Source organism: Lathyrus oleraceus, chromosome 2, assembly GCF_024323335.1.
Source record: "Lathyrus oleraceus cultivar Zhongwan6 chromosome 2, CAAS_Psat_ZW6_1.0, whole genome shotgun sequence".
In the NCBI taxonomy this organism is placed as follows: Eukaryota; Viridiplantae; Streptophyta; class Magnoliopsida; order Fabales; family Fabaceae; genus Lathyrus; species Lathyrus oleraceus.
Window position 1 is genome coordinate 260,408,523 of NC_066580.1, and position 21,210 is coordinate 260,429,732.

Here is a 21,210-nt window from a genome sequence, read left to right on the forward strand (position 1 = left end):
TAAGTGATTTTGGCATATTATAAGATATGGGCCACATACACTTAAGTGGGCTTTTTAGCTTGCAACCCACACAGGTGGTTCTATAAATAGAACCCTTGTGCAGAAGCATTTGTGCAGTTGTAATTCTGTTTCTCTCTCTCTCTCTCTCTCTCTATATATATATATATATATATATATATATATATATCTTCTCTCTCTCTCTCTCTCTCTCTCTCTCTCTCTTTCTCTCTCACTCAAAGCCTTCATTCGTAGCAGCTAGCACAGAGATTGAAGGAATCCGTTCGTGTGGACTGAGTAGAGGTGTTGTGACCATTCAACGTTCATGATCGCTCTGTAGATCTGCATCAAAGGTTTCAATCGCCACAAGAGGTAACGATTCTATCACTGATCATGCCCATTCGTAAGGATCACTAAAGGAGAATTTTTTTAAATTCAGCTGCGTTTTGGATCGCTCTTCTCCTTTAGTGGTAACAGAGCCACTTATGAAACCATGCATCTGATAGTTGTTTATTTTCTGTATTTTCTATATTAATATGATTAAAAGGAAGAATGAATCAAAGAATAAACGAGTAACTAAATTTGGCATCATGTGTGTACGATTTGGATGATTGATGTTGACTATGCTTCGGAATCCGACGTTAGTATGGTGAAACAGCGATACATCGATCGTCCATAGGTTACGCAATTGAGATCGATCAAGTTATATATATGATATAAGTAATCCTGATGGAGAATACAGTATATATGATATATTGTTTCTGTTTCATTCATTCAAACGCTTAATGGTTGTTTTCCTTTGAGTGATCAATGGTCATTTGCTTCTTGATCCGACATTAGTATGGTGAAGCAATGACATGTTGATCAATCATACTGAATTAACAATCGAGGTGTGTTTGACGGTCTGAAATTGGTGCATTAGGGTTAATGATGGGACAAGGGTTGTGCTGTCAAAGAGTTATGCGATTAGGGTTCTGATTACGCAAGAGTTATGCTTTAAAGTATCAAGTGTTGATGCAAAAAACGACGTCGATTTCAAATGAATTGTTCATTAAAATTTTGCATCGGGGCGCTGGCCCTAACAACCCCGCACTGGAGCGCTGCCCCCTTGACCCTTGTCCGCTGAACAGTCAGCGGTACCACCGTCCGCTGACCGGGCAACGGACCCCCGGCTAACTCTGCGTAGTGTGATCAGTCGCTGAAATTTAATTTGGTTTTAATTAATTAACAGAATTTAAATTAATAATAATAATGTGTTTATTATTATTGTCTTGTGGTGATCGGTTATGGCCTTAATTTTCCTTTATTTTGTTTTGGGATTTTAAAATACGACATGTGTGTCGTGCCTCTCTTTTAATCTCTTAATGTAACTTCTTTTCTCATCTCACTCCCTCGTATGTAAAACAAGTTTCTTTTATATAAAGTAATGTTATGAAGAAATAGAAGAATACAATATCAAAGGAGGACAACCTGGAAGATCCTCTTGGAGAAGCTTAGATAGTTATTAGGTTAGCTTAGGTTCTCTCATTGGCTTGGGAGAACCATTGCGCTAGGGGCCATAACTGTTTCATTACGTATGTTGATGCATGTGAATGAATGTTGATTCATGTGAGAGACGATTTATATGATAAATAAGCCGGTGAGATCAGAATAATTGCAAATTCCCTCAAATTAAATATTAAGTTTATGCTTTCCAAGTTTTAGCACTCATCAAGACTAGTACCGAATAATGTAGGTTTCGCCTACGCGAGGTGCATATTCTATATAGGTAACGTGCGATGGGCTAATTGTAATATCCAATGCTAAAACAATGGGTCAAACTTAACTAAACAAATTATAATAAGATTATATATGTTTAGAAGCAAGAGTTGGAAATGATCCATGTGATGGATTGGAATAAGGAGTTATTCACGCAACTAAAATATTCGAGAGTTATATTAGATACAATTGGAAGGAGTTCCTACCTAAATAACCTTGTTTTGTGTAATCCTCCTACGCGGACTTAAAACAAAGTGAAATGTGGATCTCGACCCACTAGAAAATCTTCCAACGGGATTTTCCGAATCAAATGGCGAGGGTCATTTGTTTTGAGTAAAATAGTGGGAGAATATTTAATTAAAGACCTGATTAAATATGTTATTGATACTTATATTTTCATTATTTTCGTGTAGATTACCATGATAACAAACACCTCTAACAACATTTTACGATCAATCCTTGATAAGGAAAAATTATATGGGACAAATTTTCTTGATTGACACCAAAATCTGAGGATTATCCTCAAACATGATAGAAAGATGTATGTCTTTGAGAAACCTATTCCTGAAGAGGAACCTCCTAGTTCTGCTTATAAGAAGCATGTCGATGATGCCAATGAAACGGCTCTCCTCGTGCTAGCTATTATGAACTTAGAGTTGCAACAACAACATGAGAACATGGCAGCGTTCGATATGATCGAACACTTGAAGATGCTCTATCAAGAGCAAGAAAGGCATGAAAGGTTTGAAATTTCAAAAGCCCTTTTACAAGGCAAGTTAGCTGAGGGAGCCCTTGTAAGTCCCCATGTGCTTAAGATGATTGGGTATGTGGAGAACCTTGAGAGGTTGGGTTTTTCCCTCGGAAAGGAACTTGCGACTGATTTGATCTTGCAATTGTTGATAGATAGATTCAGTCAATTTTTCCTTAATTTCAATATGAATGATATGGACAAATATCTTCCTGAACTGCTAGCCATGTTAAGAACTGCTGAGCAGAATCTGAAGTCAAAAGGGAAGTCCATTCTAATGATCGAAAATTGAAAGAGACAGAACAAAAGACCCACCAAGCAGGTTGATAAAGGGAAAGGCAAGGAAGTTGCCAAACCCAAACCCACTAATCCTGCTTTGAAGCCTAGTGGAGGCATAGCAAAGGAAGACACCTGCTTCCATTACGGTAAGACCGGACACTGGAAGAGAAACTGCCCAAAGTACTTGGAAGATAAGAAGAATGGAGTAGAGACTTCAACTTCAGGTATCTTTGTTATTTAAATTAATTTATCTACTTCTACATCATGGGTATTAGATATTGGATGCGGTTCTCACATCTGTACCAATGTGAAGGGGCTAAAAAGGAGTAGAGATTTGGCAAAAGGTGAAGTTGACCTACGAGTTGGCAATGGAGCAAAGGTTGCTGCTTTAGCCATAGGAACTTATGTATTAACTTTACCTAGTGGTTTTATAATTCAGTTAGAGAACTGTTATTGTGTACCTGCAATTAGCAGGAATATTATTTCCGTTTTTTGTTTGGACAAGTTTGGTTTTTCATTTATAATAAAGAACAATTGTTCCTTAATTTATTTGAATGATATATTCTATGCTAGTGCACAAATGAACAATGGACTATATGTCCTTGATCTTGAAATGTCTATTTATAACATTAATACTAAAAGGATGAAACCTAATGAGTTAAATCCAACTTACCTTTGGCATTGTCGATTAGGCCACATAAATGAGAAACACATTTCCAAACTCCATAAAGATGGACTCTTGGACTCTTTTGATTATGAATCATATGAGACATGAATATCTTGTTTAATTGGAAAGATGACAAAGTCTCCATTCACAGGAAAAGGTGAAAGAGCTAATGATCTTTTATCCTTCATACATACTGATGTATGTGGACCACTGAAGATACCAGCCAGAGGAGGTTTTCAGTACTTCATCACATTTACTGATGATTTCAATAGATATGGTTACGTGTATTTAATGAAACACAAATCAGAGTCCTTTGAAAAGTTCAAAGAATTCAAGAATGAAGTACAAAACCAACTAGGTAAGATATTAAAACTCTTCGATCAGATCGAGGTGGTGAGTATTTAAGCCTAGAGTTTGATGACCATCTGAAAGAGTGTGGGATCCTATCCCAACTTACTCCTCCTGGAACACCGCAATGGAACGATGTATCTGAGAGAAGAAATCGAATCTTGTTAGACATGGTATGATCCATGATGAGTCACACCGATCTTCCAAACTCCATTTAGGGACATGCACTATTGACAGCAACTTACACACTTAACCGTGTTCCATCAAAAAAGGTTGAGAAGACACCATATGAGATATGGAGTGGTAAGAAACCACATATGTCTTACATGAAGATTTGGGGTTGCGAAGTTTATGTGAAATGACAAATTTCAACTAAGCTTGAGCCCAAATCTGACAAATGGTTATTTGTGGGGTATCCTAAAGAAACAAGAGGGTATTACTTCTACAATCCTTCTAAGGGCAAAAAGTTTGCCGCTCGAACTGGAGTTTTCCTAGAAAAGGATTTTATTTCCAAAGGAATCAGTGGGAGGAAAGTAGAGCTTAAAGAAATTCAAGAATCACAAAGCATTGATACACCTATGGAGGAATTATAGCAGGAAACACAAGTAGTTGTGGAAGAGCAGCCTGCTCAAGTAGAACACGATCAGCGTAGGTCAAGTAGGATATGTCACCTACCTAAGGGATATGGATATCTCATAACTGATTAAGGTGATGTATTACTCATGGATCAAGATGAGCTTGTGACCTACCGAGAGGCCATAACTTATCCTGAGTCTGAGAGGTGGCTAGAAGCCATAAAAATCTGAAATGGATTCCATGTACACATAAAGGCAGTTGATGGGTATAACTTGTCCGTAACTGGATGACCATAAAGACAGTTGATGGGTACTCCACGAAGCACGCTGAGGGACATGAGTGACCTAGATGGAATTTTCCCATCATGCGTAACAGGATAAATGTCTACGGCACCAATATTAAACTGGACAAGGATGACACGGTTTATGCCTTATGTTCAATATACACATAAGTATTATCACAAAAGGATTTTTCACATCACATGACATTTTCGTGTCTTAGGTAGCAGTGATGTGTTGCTAGATACTGCTCTCTATTTATTATGTTAAATACGTGATTTAATATAATTGCCAATGCCGCGAAAACCTACAAGGTCACACACAAAAGGACGGATTGATGAGAGATAGAGTAACTAAGAAACACCGTAAGGTACGGTGCACTTAAGTGAATTGTAGAATATCATAAGGTATAGTGTACTTAAGTAGAATACGAAATATGGTAAGGTACCACGCGCTTAAGTGATTTTGACATATTATAAGATATGGGCCACATACACTTAAATGAGCTCTTTAGCTTCCAGCCCACAAAAGTGGTTCTATAAATAGAACCCTTGTGCCAAAGGATTTGTTCAGTTGTAATTTCGTTTCTCTCTCTCTCTCTCTCACACACACACACACACACTCAAGGCCTTCATTCGTAGCAGCTAGCACTGAGATTGAAGGAATCCGTTCGTTTGGATTGAATAGAGGTATTATCACCATTCAACGTTCGTGATCGCTCCGTAGATCTGCATGAAAGGTTTCAATCGCCACAAGAGGTAACGATTCTATCACTGATCATGCCCATTCAGAAGGATCACTAAAGGAGAATTTTTTTAAATTCCGCTGCATTTTGGATCACTTTTCTCCTTCAGAACTGACCATGTCTACATTAAAGAGTGTTAAATATACCCTTGAAAAAGGAAGCCCGGCTGGTTGGGGACGAGTTTTATACATAGCTGAGAAGAAAAAATGGTTTGGTTTTGGCTATCATCCATCATCAAGTCTGCTCAATCCTGAAGGTCAGAAGAAATCCTGCCAAATTAAGAAAGTGTTCAACAGCGATGGTTTCCAACATGACGACCTTGTGGCAATCATAGGAGATGCAAGTGGAGAAGTTTCGAGATTTGTACATTGATGTCCACCCGGCTTAACGTTGAATAACTGGATGACTTTCGTGGTTCCTGCAGTTTTTTCAGTGTCAAAGTAAAGCATTTGTATTTTCTGAATCCATTGTCCTCGCCTGAGACAAGAGGATAAATTTGTAAAGGGCCGCCATATGTTTTAAAGTATTATATTTTAATCAATAAAAATTATTTTGCATTCAAAATCATGTTCCCTTTCTTTCCTTTAGTTTTATTTTTCACAAATAAATGGCAAAAGCTTATTTTTCTTTGCTTTTTCACAAGCTATAATCCCTTGTAACTCTGGGCTCCCAATTAACCACGCTAAAGACAATGGTGAGGAAGATGTGAATTGCCAGATGAACTAGCTAAGCTCCTTGAGCAAGAACAAAAAGAGATTTAGTTGCACCAATAAACAGTATAGGTCATTAATTTGGAGACCAAAGAAGCCAGAAAGGAGGTAAAGATTGGGGCAGCTCTAGAGAAACATGTACATATAGAGTTTGTCAAATTACTGCAAGAATATATGGACATCGTCACCTAGGAATATCAAGATATGTTTGGTTTATACACTAGCATTGGTGAGCATCATTTGCCACTAAAGCTTGAATGTCTACCTGTCAAGCAAAAGTTCATATGGAGAAGATCCGACATGGCACTCAAGATCAAGGAAGAGGTTAAGAAACAATTTGACACTGGCTTCATAGCTATATCTGAGTATCCTCAATGGGTTACAAACATAGTACCTGTAGCGGTGTATTCGTCACTTTATGATTTATTGATTAAATCAAAAGCAAAGCATACCAAGAATCGAGTCGCCACCGCACTTTTATTTATCCAAAGGAATGGCTAAAAAGCGAACAAAAGCCTAAGAAGTTTTACACATAGAAAACAAATGAAAAGATCAAAGATCAGGGTAAGGGGTAAATTACGCAATGGGAAGGTGTTAGGCACCCAAAACGTCCTAGGTACTCCTAGGGAGCCCTTTCCACACTTGTTGTATGAAATGTTATTTGTTTATGAAATATTTATTGTGCAAACATGGATTGAATGGATGAGAAAAGAATATACAATTTATTATTTTTGTGTTTGGATGGAAAACCATTGCCTACGTACCTTTACAGGATCAAAACCTCATAGTTCGGCTAAAAGATTTCCAAAATATGAGTGAATTCATTTTACAACAAAAGCCCTAAGGTCTTTCATTATCCACGGGAGAAAACTCAACCTTATGCAAACAACAAGTCCACCATGTGAGAAAAGCTTCAACTTGCTAGTGAGGGGTTAACCCTATAATAAGCAAGGAAGTCTTACAATTCAATCACTAAGGACAAAAGGTGAGATTAACATCAACCACTAAGACAATTAAGATCTATGGCTAATTTATGAAAACTTATCAAGAATGGACAAAGCCACAAAACAATTGAATGAGTGAAATTAACCAATTAGGATTTATTCACAAAAGATGGTCAAAGTATGACTAGAATTCAATTCAAAAGAAGTATTATGAAAATGAAGTTTGAAAATCAAAGGCTTAAGGCCTAGGTTTCTAATTTGGAATTATGTCAAAATGTTTGCACAAAGTTTTCTGGTTTGGGTTAACATGCAAATGGAGGTTTAAAGAAACACAAAAGGTGGAAGGTGAGGGGGTGTAAAACTTCTTAGATGTTCACCTCTTGAGATCATATGTAGATGATCCAAGTGATTCCTTTGGAATATCCAAAGAGCAATAAGCAAATAAACAACAAAACAAATGGATATCGGATGCCAATCAATGGACTTACACCAATCTCACAAAACAAACATGGATACCAGATGCCAATCAATGGACTTACACCAATCTCCTAAAACAAACATGGATACCAGATGCCAATCTATGGACTTATACCAATCTCCCCAAAACAAAACAATACATGGATATCAGATGCCAATCAATGGACTTATTCCAATCTCCAAAGAATGATCATATGAAACAAATGCCAATAAATGGGCTTACGATTGACTCCTCACATACAACAAACAAAACAAATGCAATAAGCAAGAGGAAACAAGTTTCCAATAAATGGTCTTACACTCGACTCCAAGGAAATAGGATGCCAATCAATGGTCTTAGTCCCAACTCCTTCCAGATCATAGGAAACAACTTCCAATAAATGGACTTACAATTGAACTCCTCAATGGACAAACAAAAGTGTCACAAAGATATGAACAATGATCATGCAATGATGTACAATTAATGATGATAAATTCACAAAGGCACACTCAAACAAATATGCACAGATGAATCAAGTAAGCAAACAAGTAAGTCAATTAGCACACACTATACACAAGCAATAAGGCTCAAGCAAGGTTAGGCTTTACAGCCAACTGGAATGGGGTAATTTGTGCTCTTAACCCTAACATTGAGAGTTAGGGTGAAGCAGATGAAATGGAGATGAAGGGTGTGCCTCATAGCTCTTATCCCTGGCCTGGGAGAGCTTTAAACAATAGAATGTGTGGGAGTTCAGAAAGTAGGAACTCTTCTCCACAAGTGATTTGACTCTATAAGATCTTGGGTTATTATCCACAATGCATCAACACATTGTGTGAGCAAAGTGAATGACACAACTTAATAGAAGGAGATGGATTACACATCTCTTTTATCTGCCAATTGCCTCATAAGAGGACTTTTCCTGCTTGGCACAAATGGTAAACAATCACAAGCATTGCCTCTTAAGGAGGACTTCAGACAGGTGCCTGCCCACATAACAGGACAGATCTTCCAGACTACATGAAGATTAGAGGTTATACCTAGGTGGTTATGAAGGTGAGAAAAACAAGAAAGGGGGGTTTGAATTGTTTTGGAAAATAAGCGCTTTTTCAAAATAAAGACCACACAAGGAATTTATACTGGTTCGCTTATAACACAAAGCTACTCCAGTCCACCCGGCCAAGGTGATTTCGCCTTCAACAAGGACTTAATCCACTAATCTTGAAAGATTGTTTACAACCAACGTCTAAGAGAAAGATCTCTTAGTCCTCTCAAGTATACAGACTGCGCAGAGTCACTTGAGGAAATAAAACAATAGATAAAAAGACTATGTAATCTAGAGTGCTTCTAAGATAAGCAAATATTACAACAATAAGAACAAAAGAGTGTTTCACGTTCTAAGCAAAAGCTTTGTGAAATATTGAGAGAGAGAGAGAATGTTTCAGTGTATGCTTGCGCGCCTCTCAATGTTGATTGCTGTCCTTTATATAGGAGTGAAAGGACCGTTGAAATTGATGGCAAATAATTTGTCTTGAATAGGAATTAATGCCATAACTTCTGTTGTTTCTTGCCAAAACAACTTTGTCTCCCTGAATAACTTCTTTCCAAAAATAGTTCCTTTCCATTTGAATTTGAAGTTAACGTTACTCTTTCTGTATTAGGAAATCCATTATCAAAGTCTGCGTGACTCTGGGAATCTTGGAATCTTGCTGTGTTGATTCGGAGCTTCTGATGTTTATCTTAAAGAGTTCTGATGATGTCTTCAGATGACGCTGAGAGCTTCTGGAATGATATACCGTTGTTCAGAGTCAGAACTTCTAGAGTGCACTTCTTCTTCAGATGCTTCTGATATTTTGCTGTTTTGCTCAGAGTTAGAACTTCTTGAGCGTGTTTCTACTTCAGATGCTTCTGATCTTCTGATAATTTGTATCTGATATGATTCTGTATTTGATGACGTCATCAGATCTCTTCCTTCTTTCCTTAGAACCCTGCACACTTAGAAACTTTTCGTTAGGGTGCCATTTTTGGTTTCATCCTTTGTTATCATCAAAATCATGGAATCTGTTGTAGAACAATTTTTGTTCTTACAATCTCCCCCTTTTTGATGATGACAAAACAAACTTAAATAGCAGATGAAACAGGAAATATCAGATCAGGAGCTCCCCCTGAGATGAGCTAGGGAGTTCAGAAGTTCTTACCAGAGCTTCCAAGCAATGAAGTTTCGATACTTTCTGCAATTTCTTAAGTCCAATGTTAGATGAATTTATTTTTAAGAAAAGCATGTTGCAGAGTGCTTAGGGTATTAGGCAATTTTCATCAGAGCTATATTGATTTCTCCCCCTTTTTGTCAGAATCAAAAAGACTTAAACAAAATAATCAAAAAGATATTATATTCAGATAAGAGAGCAACAGAGACAATGGCAAGAAAGCAAACAAGCAAACATCAGAACAAGGAAAACAAAGCAACAAACAAAAAAAATCCTAAGTGCCTAAGGGTTGGGAGGCGGAGGCATTCTCTGAAGCAGTTGAGCCAGCATGTTCTGAATGTTGTCGTTGACGGTGTCCTGTTTGTCCATTCTGGCTCTGAGTTCCTTCTGGTCTTTCTGAAGTTCTTCAAGTGTCTTCAAAACCATGGGAATGACAGAAGAGGACTCCCCCTGAGTCAGCGCACTATGTTCTTCAACCGCTTTGGCTTCAGCTTCTGCAGCTGCCTTTGCTTCAGCTTCAGCAGCAGCAGCAGCAGCATCAGCTAGAGCTTTAGCCTCAGCTTCCTTGGCCCTTTGGATTTCTGCTTGTCTAGCTCTTTCTTCTTCTTGCCTCCTGGCTTCTTCTTCAGCTTCTCTGGCAAGTCTCTCCTGTAGTCTTGCCTCAGCATCTCTGATGAAGTCGTCTCTGACTTGCTCAGAGATGTGCTTCAGTTTGAAGGCCTCAGAGGTCATCCAGCCAATGACCCTATTCCAGTGTGTCCTTACAGAGTCAGGATCATCACTGATGCCAGAGTTAATGGTCAGAGACTTGACCTTCTGTACTGAAGCCCCTGCGAACAACATTATGGCTTCCTCTAGGGTAGGCAGGGAATTACCAGGTTCAGAGGTTTGAGGTGGAGAGGTTGGAGGGCTTAGGTTTAATGTTAGAGGTTCAGGTTCAGCGGAAGTGTTTTGGGGGGTGATGTCAGAGGGTTGAGCTTCAGAAGGGTTGTTGGTTGTTTGTTCTGGGGGTGGTGAAGTGACTTCAGGTTCAGGTGGAGGTTGTTGTGGTTGTTGTGAGTTTTGGTTTAGAGAATAAAGGTGGGCTAAAGTGGGAGAAGCGTGGTCAGAAGGTTCTAGGTCAGAGGAGAGGATAAGGTAAGGGGGTGATTCTGGGGCTGAAGAGGAGGAAGTGGTTTGATTCATTTCTTCAGCTTCAGATAAAGGTAGGGATGTATGGGCGAGATTAAATTTGGGTAGAGGTTGTGAGGTTCTGGTTGTGGAAGGTGGGGTTTCAGAGGATGTGTATATAGGTGTTGGGAGAGGATTAGAGGAAGCCACAGGAGGTTCAGAGGGAATAGAGGGAGCAGACTTACCAGTAGTTACTTGCAGAGGCGCTGGAGATCTTGTTTCAGAAGTTTCTCCTAGCCTTGCTTTCTTTGCCTTTGAAGACTTCTTTTCAGAGGGACCTCTTTTGAAGTTGACGAAGTCTGATTCTGAATCTAGCATATCGTCTAGTCTGAAGTCAGAGATGTCTACTCCTTCATCCTTCAGACGCTGCATATAGTGAAGGATTGCTTCTCTGGGTTCATTCTTGTAGAACCTTGCAAGACCATGTGGCAGCTTCCTCTGATCTTTCAAGGCGTCCCAAGAGGTGTCCAACGTGGGTTTGAATTGAATCTTCTTCAGAATTCCCATACTCTTCAGATTTCTGGCGTTCAGAGGCCTTCCAGAATCTATCGCCAGATCTTCCATAAGTTTGTTCTTCTCCAGATGATCTACAAGCCCATTTTCGATCAGAACATCAGACAGAAGTCTTCCCAGAGGGATGTAGGTTCTGGGTTTCATGTTGTTTCTGGTCTCCCGTACAGAGTCTCTGAGATACTTGAAGAGTAGTGTTGGGAGGCAGAGCTTCAAACCCTTGTGAATGCAATACAGAATGCACTTCTGATCTGTATTGATGTAGTCAGAGGAGTTTGATGATGGGCGGTGATGAATGGTTCCCAGAATGATCTTGAGCCATACTCTGAGGTTCTGATGAAGTTCTTTGTTCTTTGATGGATTGCCTTCAGTGTTGAGTTTGAAGATGGTGGGATTGATTACTTGAGCAATGCACTTTGATCTAGGGTTGATGTTGTAGATCCTTCTTCCTCCAGTTTTCTCCATGTTCAGTAAAGAAGCAATTGACTTTTCAGTAATCACTATCTTGACCCCCAACACGTAGGAGACGATGATATGGTCATCAACGTCAGCAAATCTCCAGAATTCTTTGATGAGGTTTGGGTAAACAGGGCCATAGAGCCGTTGAAAGTAGTTTTCCCAACCTTGTTGACGAAGTTCTTCAGTAAGATCTACTCCATTCCTTTTCATGTTGTTGAAGTCTACCAGTGATTCACATAAAACTTCCAGTCCCTCAAAGGGAGTTGCCAGGTTGATATGAGGCTCACGATCAAGAACATGGGGTTCCTTGTACACTGGAGTAATGGTTACGCCTGTAACTGTTGGAGTGGGAATGCTTGTGCTTTGGGCTGTGGTGCTTGATTCCATTTGTTGAGAAAAGTTTAAAACTTGTTGTTGTTGAGCATCCATAGTTGATGAAGATGAGTTGAAGATGAACTGCTTGCAGAAATGCTTCACAGAATAGGTTTGAGAGTGAGTGAGAGTGAAAAGTGTGTGAAGTGTGAGAGGAGTGTTTAAATACCCTAAACAAAAACACATGCAAAACGACACACAAAACATCGTTAGCACAAAAACCAAGTTAGCACGCTTGGGGGAGAAATGATTAAGGCTCATTAATGAATGTCTAATCCCACAGTATGCACACTGCTCGAGGAGATCTCAAACGTCTGGCCTTTGAATTTCTTCTGGACAGCTGTCTAGAAGTTCCAAGGTTAGACGCTAAGTGCTCCACGTGGTTTGATGTATCTGATCTTCAGGAATACCAAAGGATTGGTTCCTGGAGATTTCTAACTCAGATATCTTCTTAACTTGGTAGAAGTATCAGAGTCAGAGACAGAAGCTCATTTGTTTATGTCAGAGTCTCATTTTACATCTTCAGAGGCACAATTTATTCAGGGCAATTTTGAATGTTCAGATTTTCTAAGATAAAAAGAAATCTATCTTCAGCTAAAGGCTTAGTAAATATATCTGCCCATTGATGATCTGTATCAATGAACTTCAATGTTACTATCCCTTTCTGAACATAGTCTCTGATAAAATGATGTTTTATTTCAATGTGCTTAGCTCTGGAGTGTAGAATGGGATTCTTACTTAGACAAATGGAAGCAGTATTATCACAGAAGATAGGAATGTTACTCTCGAAGATTTGCAGATCTTCTAACTGATTCTTCATCCAGAGCATCTGAGTTGTGCACAGTGATGCTGAGATGTATTCTACTTCTGCAGTAGATAGAGCGATAGTCGACTGTCTCTTACTGGCCCAGGATATCAGATTGTTTCCTAGGAGCTGGCAATTTCCAGACGTGCTTTTTCGTTCTAGTCTATCTCCTGAATAATCTGCATCACAGTAACCCGAAAGTCTATACTCTGATGTTTTCTCATACATCAGGCCCAGGTTAGGAGTTCCTTTCAGATATTTGAGAATTCTCTTAACTGCTGTTAAGTGAGTTTCTCTAGGATCTGATTGGAATCTGGCACAGAGACAGACACTAAAGAGAATATCAGGTCGAGTAGCAGTTAGATAGAGAAGAGAGCCTATCATACCTCGATAGAGCTTCTGACAAACCTTTTTGCTTACTTCTTCCTTTTCAAGAATGCATGTTTGATGCATGAGAGTTTTTGCAGAGTTGCAGTCAGCCATGTCAAATTTCTTCAGAACATATTTAATGTATTTGCTTTGATGAACATATGTGACTTCTGAAGTTTGATTAATTTGAATTCCTAGAAAGAATTTTAGTTCTTGCATTAAGCTCATTTCAAATTCTGCCTGCATTAACTCAGAAAATTCTTGACAAACAGAGGCATTAGCAGAACCAAAAATAATATCATCGACATATATCTGACATATCATGAGATCATTGTTAAGGTTCTTACAGAAAAGTGTGGAGTCAACTTTCCCTCTGATAAAACTGTGTTCCAGAAGAAAGTTACTTAAACGTTCATACCAAGCTATGGGAGCTTGTTTAAGTCCATATAAAGATTTTTTAAGTTTAAAAACATGTTCTGGAAAATTTGGATTTTCAAAACCTGGAGGTTGGTTGACATACACTTCTTCTGATATATAACCATTAAGGAATGCACTCTTGACATCCATTTGATATAATTTGATAGAGTGGTTTATAGCAAAAGATACAAGAAGACGAATAGATTCTAACCTTGCGACTGGAGCAAAGGTTTCATTGTAGTCAATACCTTCTTGTTGACTGTAACCTTGAGCTACCAGTCGAGCTTTGTTTCTGATGACTTCTCCTTTCTCATTCAGCTTGTTTCTGAATACCCATCTGGTTCCAATAACGTGAGTGCCTTTGGGCTTGGGAACGAGATCCCATACGTCATTCTTTGTGATTTGATCTAGTTCTTCTTGCATGGTTGACACCCAGTCGTTATCTTGAAGTGCTTCATCACAGGACGTAGGCTCGATCAGAGAAACTAGTCCCAAAGGAGTCTCTTCAGAGGTCCTGAAGGTAGATCTGGTTCTGACAGGTTCGTCTTTGTTGCCCAGAATCAAATCTTCAGATACGTTGATGCGACTTTTAGCTTTCTTTGGGATTTCTGGGAATTTAATTTCCTCAGAGTTCTGAGTGACAGTTGCTTCTGGAGCTTTATCAGATCCTGCAAGAGTGATTTCTAAAGCTGCAAAATTTTCAACTAGCTTTGACTTTTCAGGGTCAAGCTTATCATCAAATCTGACATGAATTGATTCTTCCACAATTTTGGTTTCTGTATTGTATACTATGTAGCCTTTAGAGCGTTCTGAGTATCCTAACATAATGCCTTTCTGTGCTTTGGAATCAAACTTGTTCAGATGTTCTTTAGTGTTTAAAATAAAGCAAGAACATCCAAAAGGATGAAAATATGAAATGTTTGGTTTTCTTCCTTTACACAGTTCATAGGGAGTCTTATCCAGAATAGGTCTTATGGAGATTCTATTCTGAATGTAACACGTTGTATTTACAGCTTCGGCCCAAAAGTGCTTTGCCACATTAGTTTCATTGATCATAGTTCTGGCCATCTCTTGGAGTGTCCTATTCTTCCTCTCTACAACTCCATTTTGTTGTGGAGTTCTAGGGCAGGAGAAATCATGGGATATTCCATTAGAGTCAAATAATTCCTCAAAGGATTTATTTTCAAATTCCCCACCATGATCACTTCTGACTCTGATAATCTTAGAGTCAAATTCTTTTTGCACTTTGGAGCAGAAACTGGTGAATACAGAGTGAGACTCACTCTTGTGCTTTAGGAATTTCACCCATGTCCAGCGACTGTAATCATCAACAATGACTAGTCCATACTTCTTTCCATTGACTGGTGCTGTTTTCACAGGACCAAATAAGTCAATGTGGAGAAGTTCCAGAGGCTTAGAGGTAGAAACAACATTTTTCTTTTTGAAAGACGTTTTTGAAAATTTTCCTTTCTGACATGCCTCACATAGAGCATCTGAAGAGAACTTCAGTTTAGGTAGGCCTCTGACTAACTCGAGTTTATTTAGCTGAGAAAGTTTTCTCATGCTAATGTGGCCCAAGCGTCTATGCCACACCCATTGCTCTTCGTGAACAGACATCAGACATTTAACATTTTGTTCTTTTAAATCAGAAAGATTGATTTTATAAATGTTGTTTTTCCTCTTGCCTGTGAATAGGACTGAACCATTGTTTTGATTTATGGCTTTACATGTTTTTTGATTAAAGATCACGTCATAACCGTTATCAGTTAATTGACTTATGGATAACAAATTATGCATTAATCCTTCTACGTAAAGAACATCAGATATGGAGGGAAGAGTGCCATTACCAATAGTTTCGGAGCCTCTGATCCTTCCTTTCTGATCTCCTCCGAAGCCTACGAATCCAGCGTCTTTAAGTTCCAGGCTTTGGAACATAGACTTTCTTCCCGTCATGTGTCGCGAGCATCCAGAGTCCAGGTACCATGACTGGTGTCTGAACTTTGCTGCATAGGATATCTGCAACATAAACAATCTTATCTTTTGGTACCCAGAGTTTCTTGGGTCCTTTCTGATTAGTTTTCCCAGAGTTTCTTATAACTTTGGGTTTTCTAGCATTTTCAAATTTTTGTTCTTGTGTGTGCGTATAGTGATATGAAAACGGAGATTTAAGTTGGTCACCAGTAGAAGTTTTATCTTCCTTAGGATCATACCCAATTCCCTTTTTATTGTTCTGACTGACTCCATAAATCATGGATGCCATGACACTCCTACCTATCCCATTTTTCAGAAATTCTTGAAAGGCTTCTTCATATTTATAAATTATTGTATTTGAAGTCTGTGGAGCTTGAGATAACACTTCTTCCAGTTCTAAACGATTTTTATTCGCTGCATCTCTTTGTAATGTTAAGGATCTGATTTCATCCTCTCGTTTTAGAATTGTCATCTCAAGTTTGCCACATTCTTCAAATTTTGCTCCAAGACAGCCTTTTATATTTTTAAACTTTTGTTTTAATTTCTGATATGAGCTAAGAGTTTCTGTCAAGCATGATTCTAAATCAGATCGAGAGAGTTCAGAAAATACCTCTTCAGATTCTTCATCTGAGCTGCTCCTGGATGTGGTAGCCATAAATGCCACATTGGCTTGTTCATCAGAGTCAGATTCTGATGAGCCAGATTCACTATCATCCCAGGTAGCCATTAGTCCTTTCTTTGTCCTGAAGGTGTTTTTCTTGAAACTTTCTTTTCTGGGATTGTCTTTCTTTAGCTTGGGGCATTCATTCTTGTAATGACCTATTTCTTTACATTCATAACAAGTAAAATCTTTGTTAGTTTTACCTTTTGAGGTTGATTCTGATCGATCCCCTCTGGGTCTTGGTCTTCTGAAGTTGTTGTTCCTCTTTTTCCAGAGTTGTTTAACTCTTCTGGTCAGGAGGGACAATTCTTCTTCATCATCAGAATCTTCTGGTTCAGAGTCATCAGCATCTTCAGTTTCTGCCTGGAATGCTTTGGTTCTGTCAGATTTGCGTCTTTCAGATCTGGACTTTAATGCTACAGACTTGTTCTTTTTCTGAGGTCTTCCTCTAGTTCTATCTCATGGCTTCTGAGGGAACTAACAAGCTCTTCAAGACTGATATTGTTCAGATCCTTTGACAGCTTCAGGGCAGTAACCATGGGTCTCCACTTCTTTGGCAAACTTCTGACTATCTTTTTGACGTGGTGTGCAGTTGTGTATCCTTTGTCTAGAACCCTGAGACCTGCAATAAGAGTTTGGAATCTAGAGAACATTACCTCTATGGCTTCGTCATCTTCCATTTTGAAAGCTTCATATTTCTGGATAAGCGCCAGAGCCTTTGTCTCTTTGACTTGGGAGTTTCCTTCATGAGTCATCTTCAGAGAGTCAAGTATGTCTTTGGCTGTTTCTCTGTTGGTGATCTTTTCATACTTGTTATAAGATATAGCATTGAGAAGTATGGTTCTGGCCTTGTGGTGATTTTTGAAGACACGCTTCTGATCTTCTGACATCTTACTTCTGGGAACTTCAACTCCATTTTCTGAGACGGGAGGTGTGTATCCATCTGTGACAATGTCCCAGAGATCAGCATCATAGCCTAGGAAGAAGCTCTCAATCCTGTCTTTCCAGTAGTCGAATTTTTCTCCATCAAAGATAGGAGGCTTAGCATTGTAACTGTCTCTTTCATTTGTGTGGGCCATAGTTTTTCTCGTTCTGGATCTCTCTACATTGTTAAGTGTTTGATTAGAAAATCAATAACAGAGCCGAAGCTCTGATACCAATTGAAGGTGATAAAAACAAGAAAGGGGGGTTTGAATTGTTTTGGAAAATAAGCGCTTTTTCAAAATAAAGACCACACAAGGAATTTATACTGGTTCGCTTATAACACAAAGCTACTCCAGTCCACCCGGCCAAGGTGATTTCGCCTTCAACAAGGACTTAATCCACTAATCTTGAAAGATTGTTTACAACCAACGTCTAAGAGAAAGATCTCTTAGTCCTCTCAAGTATACAGACTGCGCAGAGTCACTTGAGGAAATAAAACAATAGATAAAAAGACTATGTAATCTAGAGTGCTTCTAAGATAAGCAAATATTACAACAATAAGAACAAAAGAGTGTTTCACGTTCTAAGCAAAAGCTTTGTGAAATATTGAGAGAGAGAGAGAATGTTTCAGTGTATGCTTGCGCGCCTCTCAATGTTGATTGCTGTCCTTTATATAGGAGTGAAAGGACCGTTGAAATTGATGGCAAATAATTTGTCTTGAATAGGAATTAATGCCATAACTTCTGTTGTTTCTTGCCAAAACAACTTTGTCTCCCTGAATAACTTCTTTCCAAAAATAGTTCCTTTCCATTTGAATTTGAAGTTAACGTTACTCTTTCTGTATTAGGAAATCCATTATCAAAGTCTGCGTGACTCTGGGAATCTTGGAATCTTGCTGTGTTGATTCGGAGCTTCTGATGTTTATCTTAAAGAGTTCTGATGATGTCTTCAGATGACGCTGAGAGCTTCTGGAATGATATACCGTTGTTCAGAGTCAGAACTTCTAGAATGCACTTCTTCTTCAGATGCTTCTGATATTTTGCTGTTTTGCTCAGAGTTAGAACTTCTTGAGCGTGTTTCTACTTCAGATGCTTCTGATCTTCTGATAATTTGTATCTGATATGATTCTGTATCTGATGACGTCATCAGATCTCTTCCTTCTTTCCTTAGAACCCTGCACACTTAGAAACTTTTCGTTAGGGTGCCTTTTTTTTTGTTTCATCCTTTGTTATCATCAAAATCATGGAATCTGTTGTAGAACAATTTTTGTTCTTACAGGTTAAGCAACCAAGCAAAGCAAAGTTCAAGTGAACTTAAAGCAACTTATGTACCTGTGGAAACATCAAACAAATCAGTACAATACTCAGACAATCAAACAACAGTCAATAAGCAACAAACAATCCCAATGTACACAAATGTGTAAGCCAAAAGCAAACTCAGATGAGTTAACATCAACCTACAAAACACACAAAGATTAGTAATCAAAGGCAAACATCAATGCTCAAGTGATGAAGCATCAACAACTATGGAACTTGGATGTTCAACCTGAAAACAAAGCTCAAATGTGAGAGGCAAACCACTAGGTCAAAGCCTAGGGTCAAAGATGGAGAAAAAATTCAAAACAGAAGCTGAAATTTAACATGAATCAACTTTAAACACATCTTGAAACAATCCAAAAGGTCTCACATCAATATCATATACCAAAAGCATTTCATGATCAATTGAAGTTCAAGGCAATTTTAAAGCTCAAAAGTGATCAACCAGAATGAAAAATCTCAATTAAATCAGAAATGATTCAAATAATTCCAACAAAATTCATGAGCAATCAATACATCCATAAAATGCATCACACAAAAAATCAGGACAATTGGAGATCATTTGGCATGACAAACACATCATTCAAGTTGAACATCAAAACGTATGACACAAATTGTCATACCAACTTAGCATGATCATAAAACAGAAATGACAATTGATAAAAATACCAAATCAACACCAAAATGTCAAGCAATGTGTCTAGTTTCATCATGCAAATTTTCACAATCATTGGATTAAAGACCAGCATTTCACAAAGGTATAAGCAAGGCAAGGTACAAAATGGATACATGCTCACATACCCTAGCACAAAAATAAATCCAGCCAAGCACAATTTTGGAATTAATGATCAAAAAATAATAGACAGAAAAAGAAACACAATGCAAAAAACCTGGTAATTTTTGGATTGATTTTCAATTAGATATGATTTTTGCAAGATGAGGAAAAAATAAAAACACATATGAAGCCATGGCATGGAATATATGAGAAAATGAATGAAGCATATGAAATGATTTCCACGGGTGGGAATCGAACTGGGAGTGAATTTGAAATAGTTGGCGCCAGGGATTGAAACGCTGCCGTTTCATTTATGTGCTGGCAGGTCAACACACGCGGTCAAACAGACGGACCAATGAGAACGCAGCATGGCAAAATGCATGAACCAATCAGAATCAAGCCCTATTGTAACACATGCAGCAACAGAAAAGCGTGGCCTAATGAATCGAAACCGTTGCCTAAGCCAGAAACTCATCTTCTTCATCGCGCATGCATGAACAGTAACATTGGATCAAGAACACCAAGAACAAATGTTCCAGAATTTAAAATTAAAGACATCATTGTGTGGATCCTTCATCCTAGGTTACAAATCCATGCATAGCTAAGCTTGAATCAAAGCAACAAGATCAAACCGAAGCAATCATCATTCATGCACAAAACTTTAATCAACCCTAACTAACTCAAATTCACACAAAAATTCATGATTCAAAGCTCAGGATAACCAGCATAAAGAGATCTACAACAACATCATGATATATTTGAGAAATAAGAGAATCGATCCATAACCTCTTGAAGAGCAGATCTGGAATTAGCTTGATTCAAGGCTTGTAATGGCTTCAATGTTCCTCTAGGATGCTTGTATGAGGGATTGGAAGAGAAAATGAAGCTCAATTATGCACGAATCCACCAAAACTTTGAATCACCATTGTTGCTTCAAGCTTCAAGAATGCTGCAATCTTGCACTGCTTCTCTTGGTTCCACGTGCAAAGTTGATCAATATCACCTCAGGATCAAGAATCCAGCCATGAAATGTGCTTTGATGTGAAGGAGTTTGAAGAAAATTTGAGAGGTTTGAATCTAGATCTGAAAAAATGAGAGCTCCTGAAAAACAGTTAGGGTTTTGGTTTATATAGGTCATGCTAATCACTCTTTAATCATGTTTAAGCCAATTGGTAAGTGAGTTTAGCAAAAATGAGGTGTAAGTGCAAATTAGCTTTTTCACCCTTATGCATGATATGCATGTGAACAGTGCATGAAATCTGATTTATTTTCACTTAAAAATCCATTTTGGAGCGAATGGTAATGGTGAAATGTTCAAACAATGCACCAAATTTGAACTTCATGTTTTCCCTCCAAAAATCCAATGAATTAGCAAGTGCTCATGTGAACATAATTTGTGCAATGTAATGCATGATTTGGAAAGTAGAGGTTGAAAGAAGAACAATGCAAAAAGAGCCATCCAATTTGGAGTTTTGGTTGAGAAGTTATGGCCATTTGAAGTTCCATGCATAGTTTTCCATTATTTGATCATATCTCCTTAACCACACATGAGAAATTGATGATCTTAGACTTTTTGGAAATGGGAGAGAAAGATCTACAACTTTCATGTTCAACAAAATTTCATTTGAATCTTTCTTGATGATGTAATTTGAAGTTGAAGTTGGACTAAAACCTTTCCATTTTTGGCAAATTCAAATTATAGGTCACTTTCTATTTTTGGAAAGTTTTGACCTGACTTTAAATTCTTCAA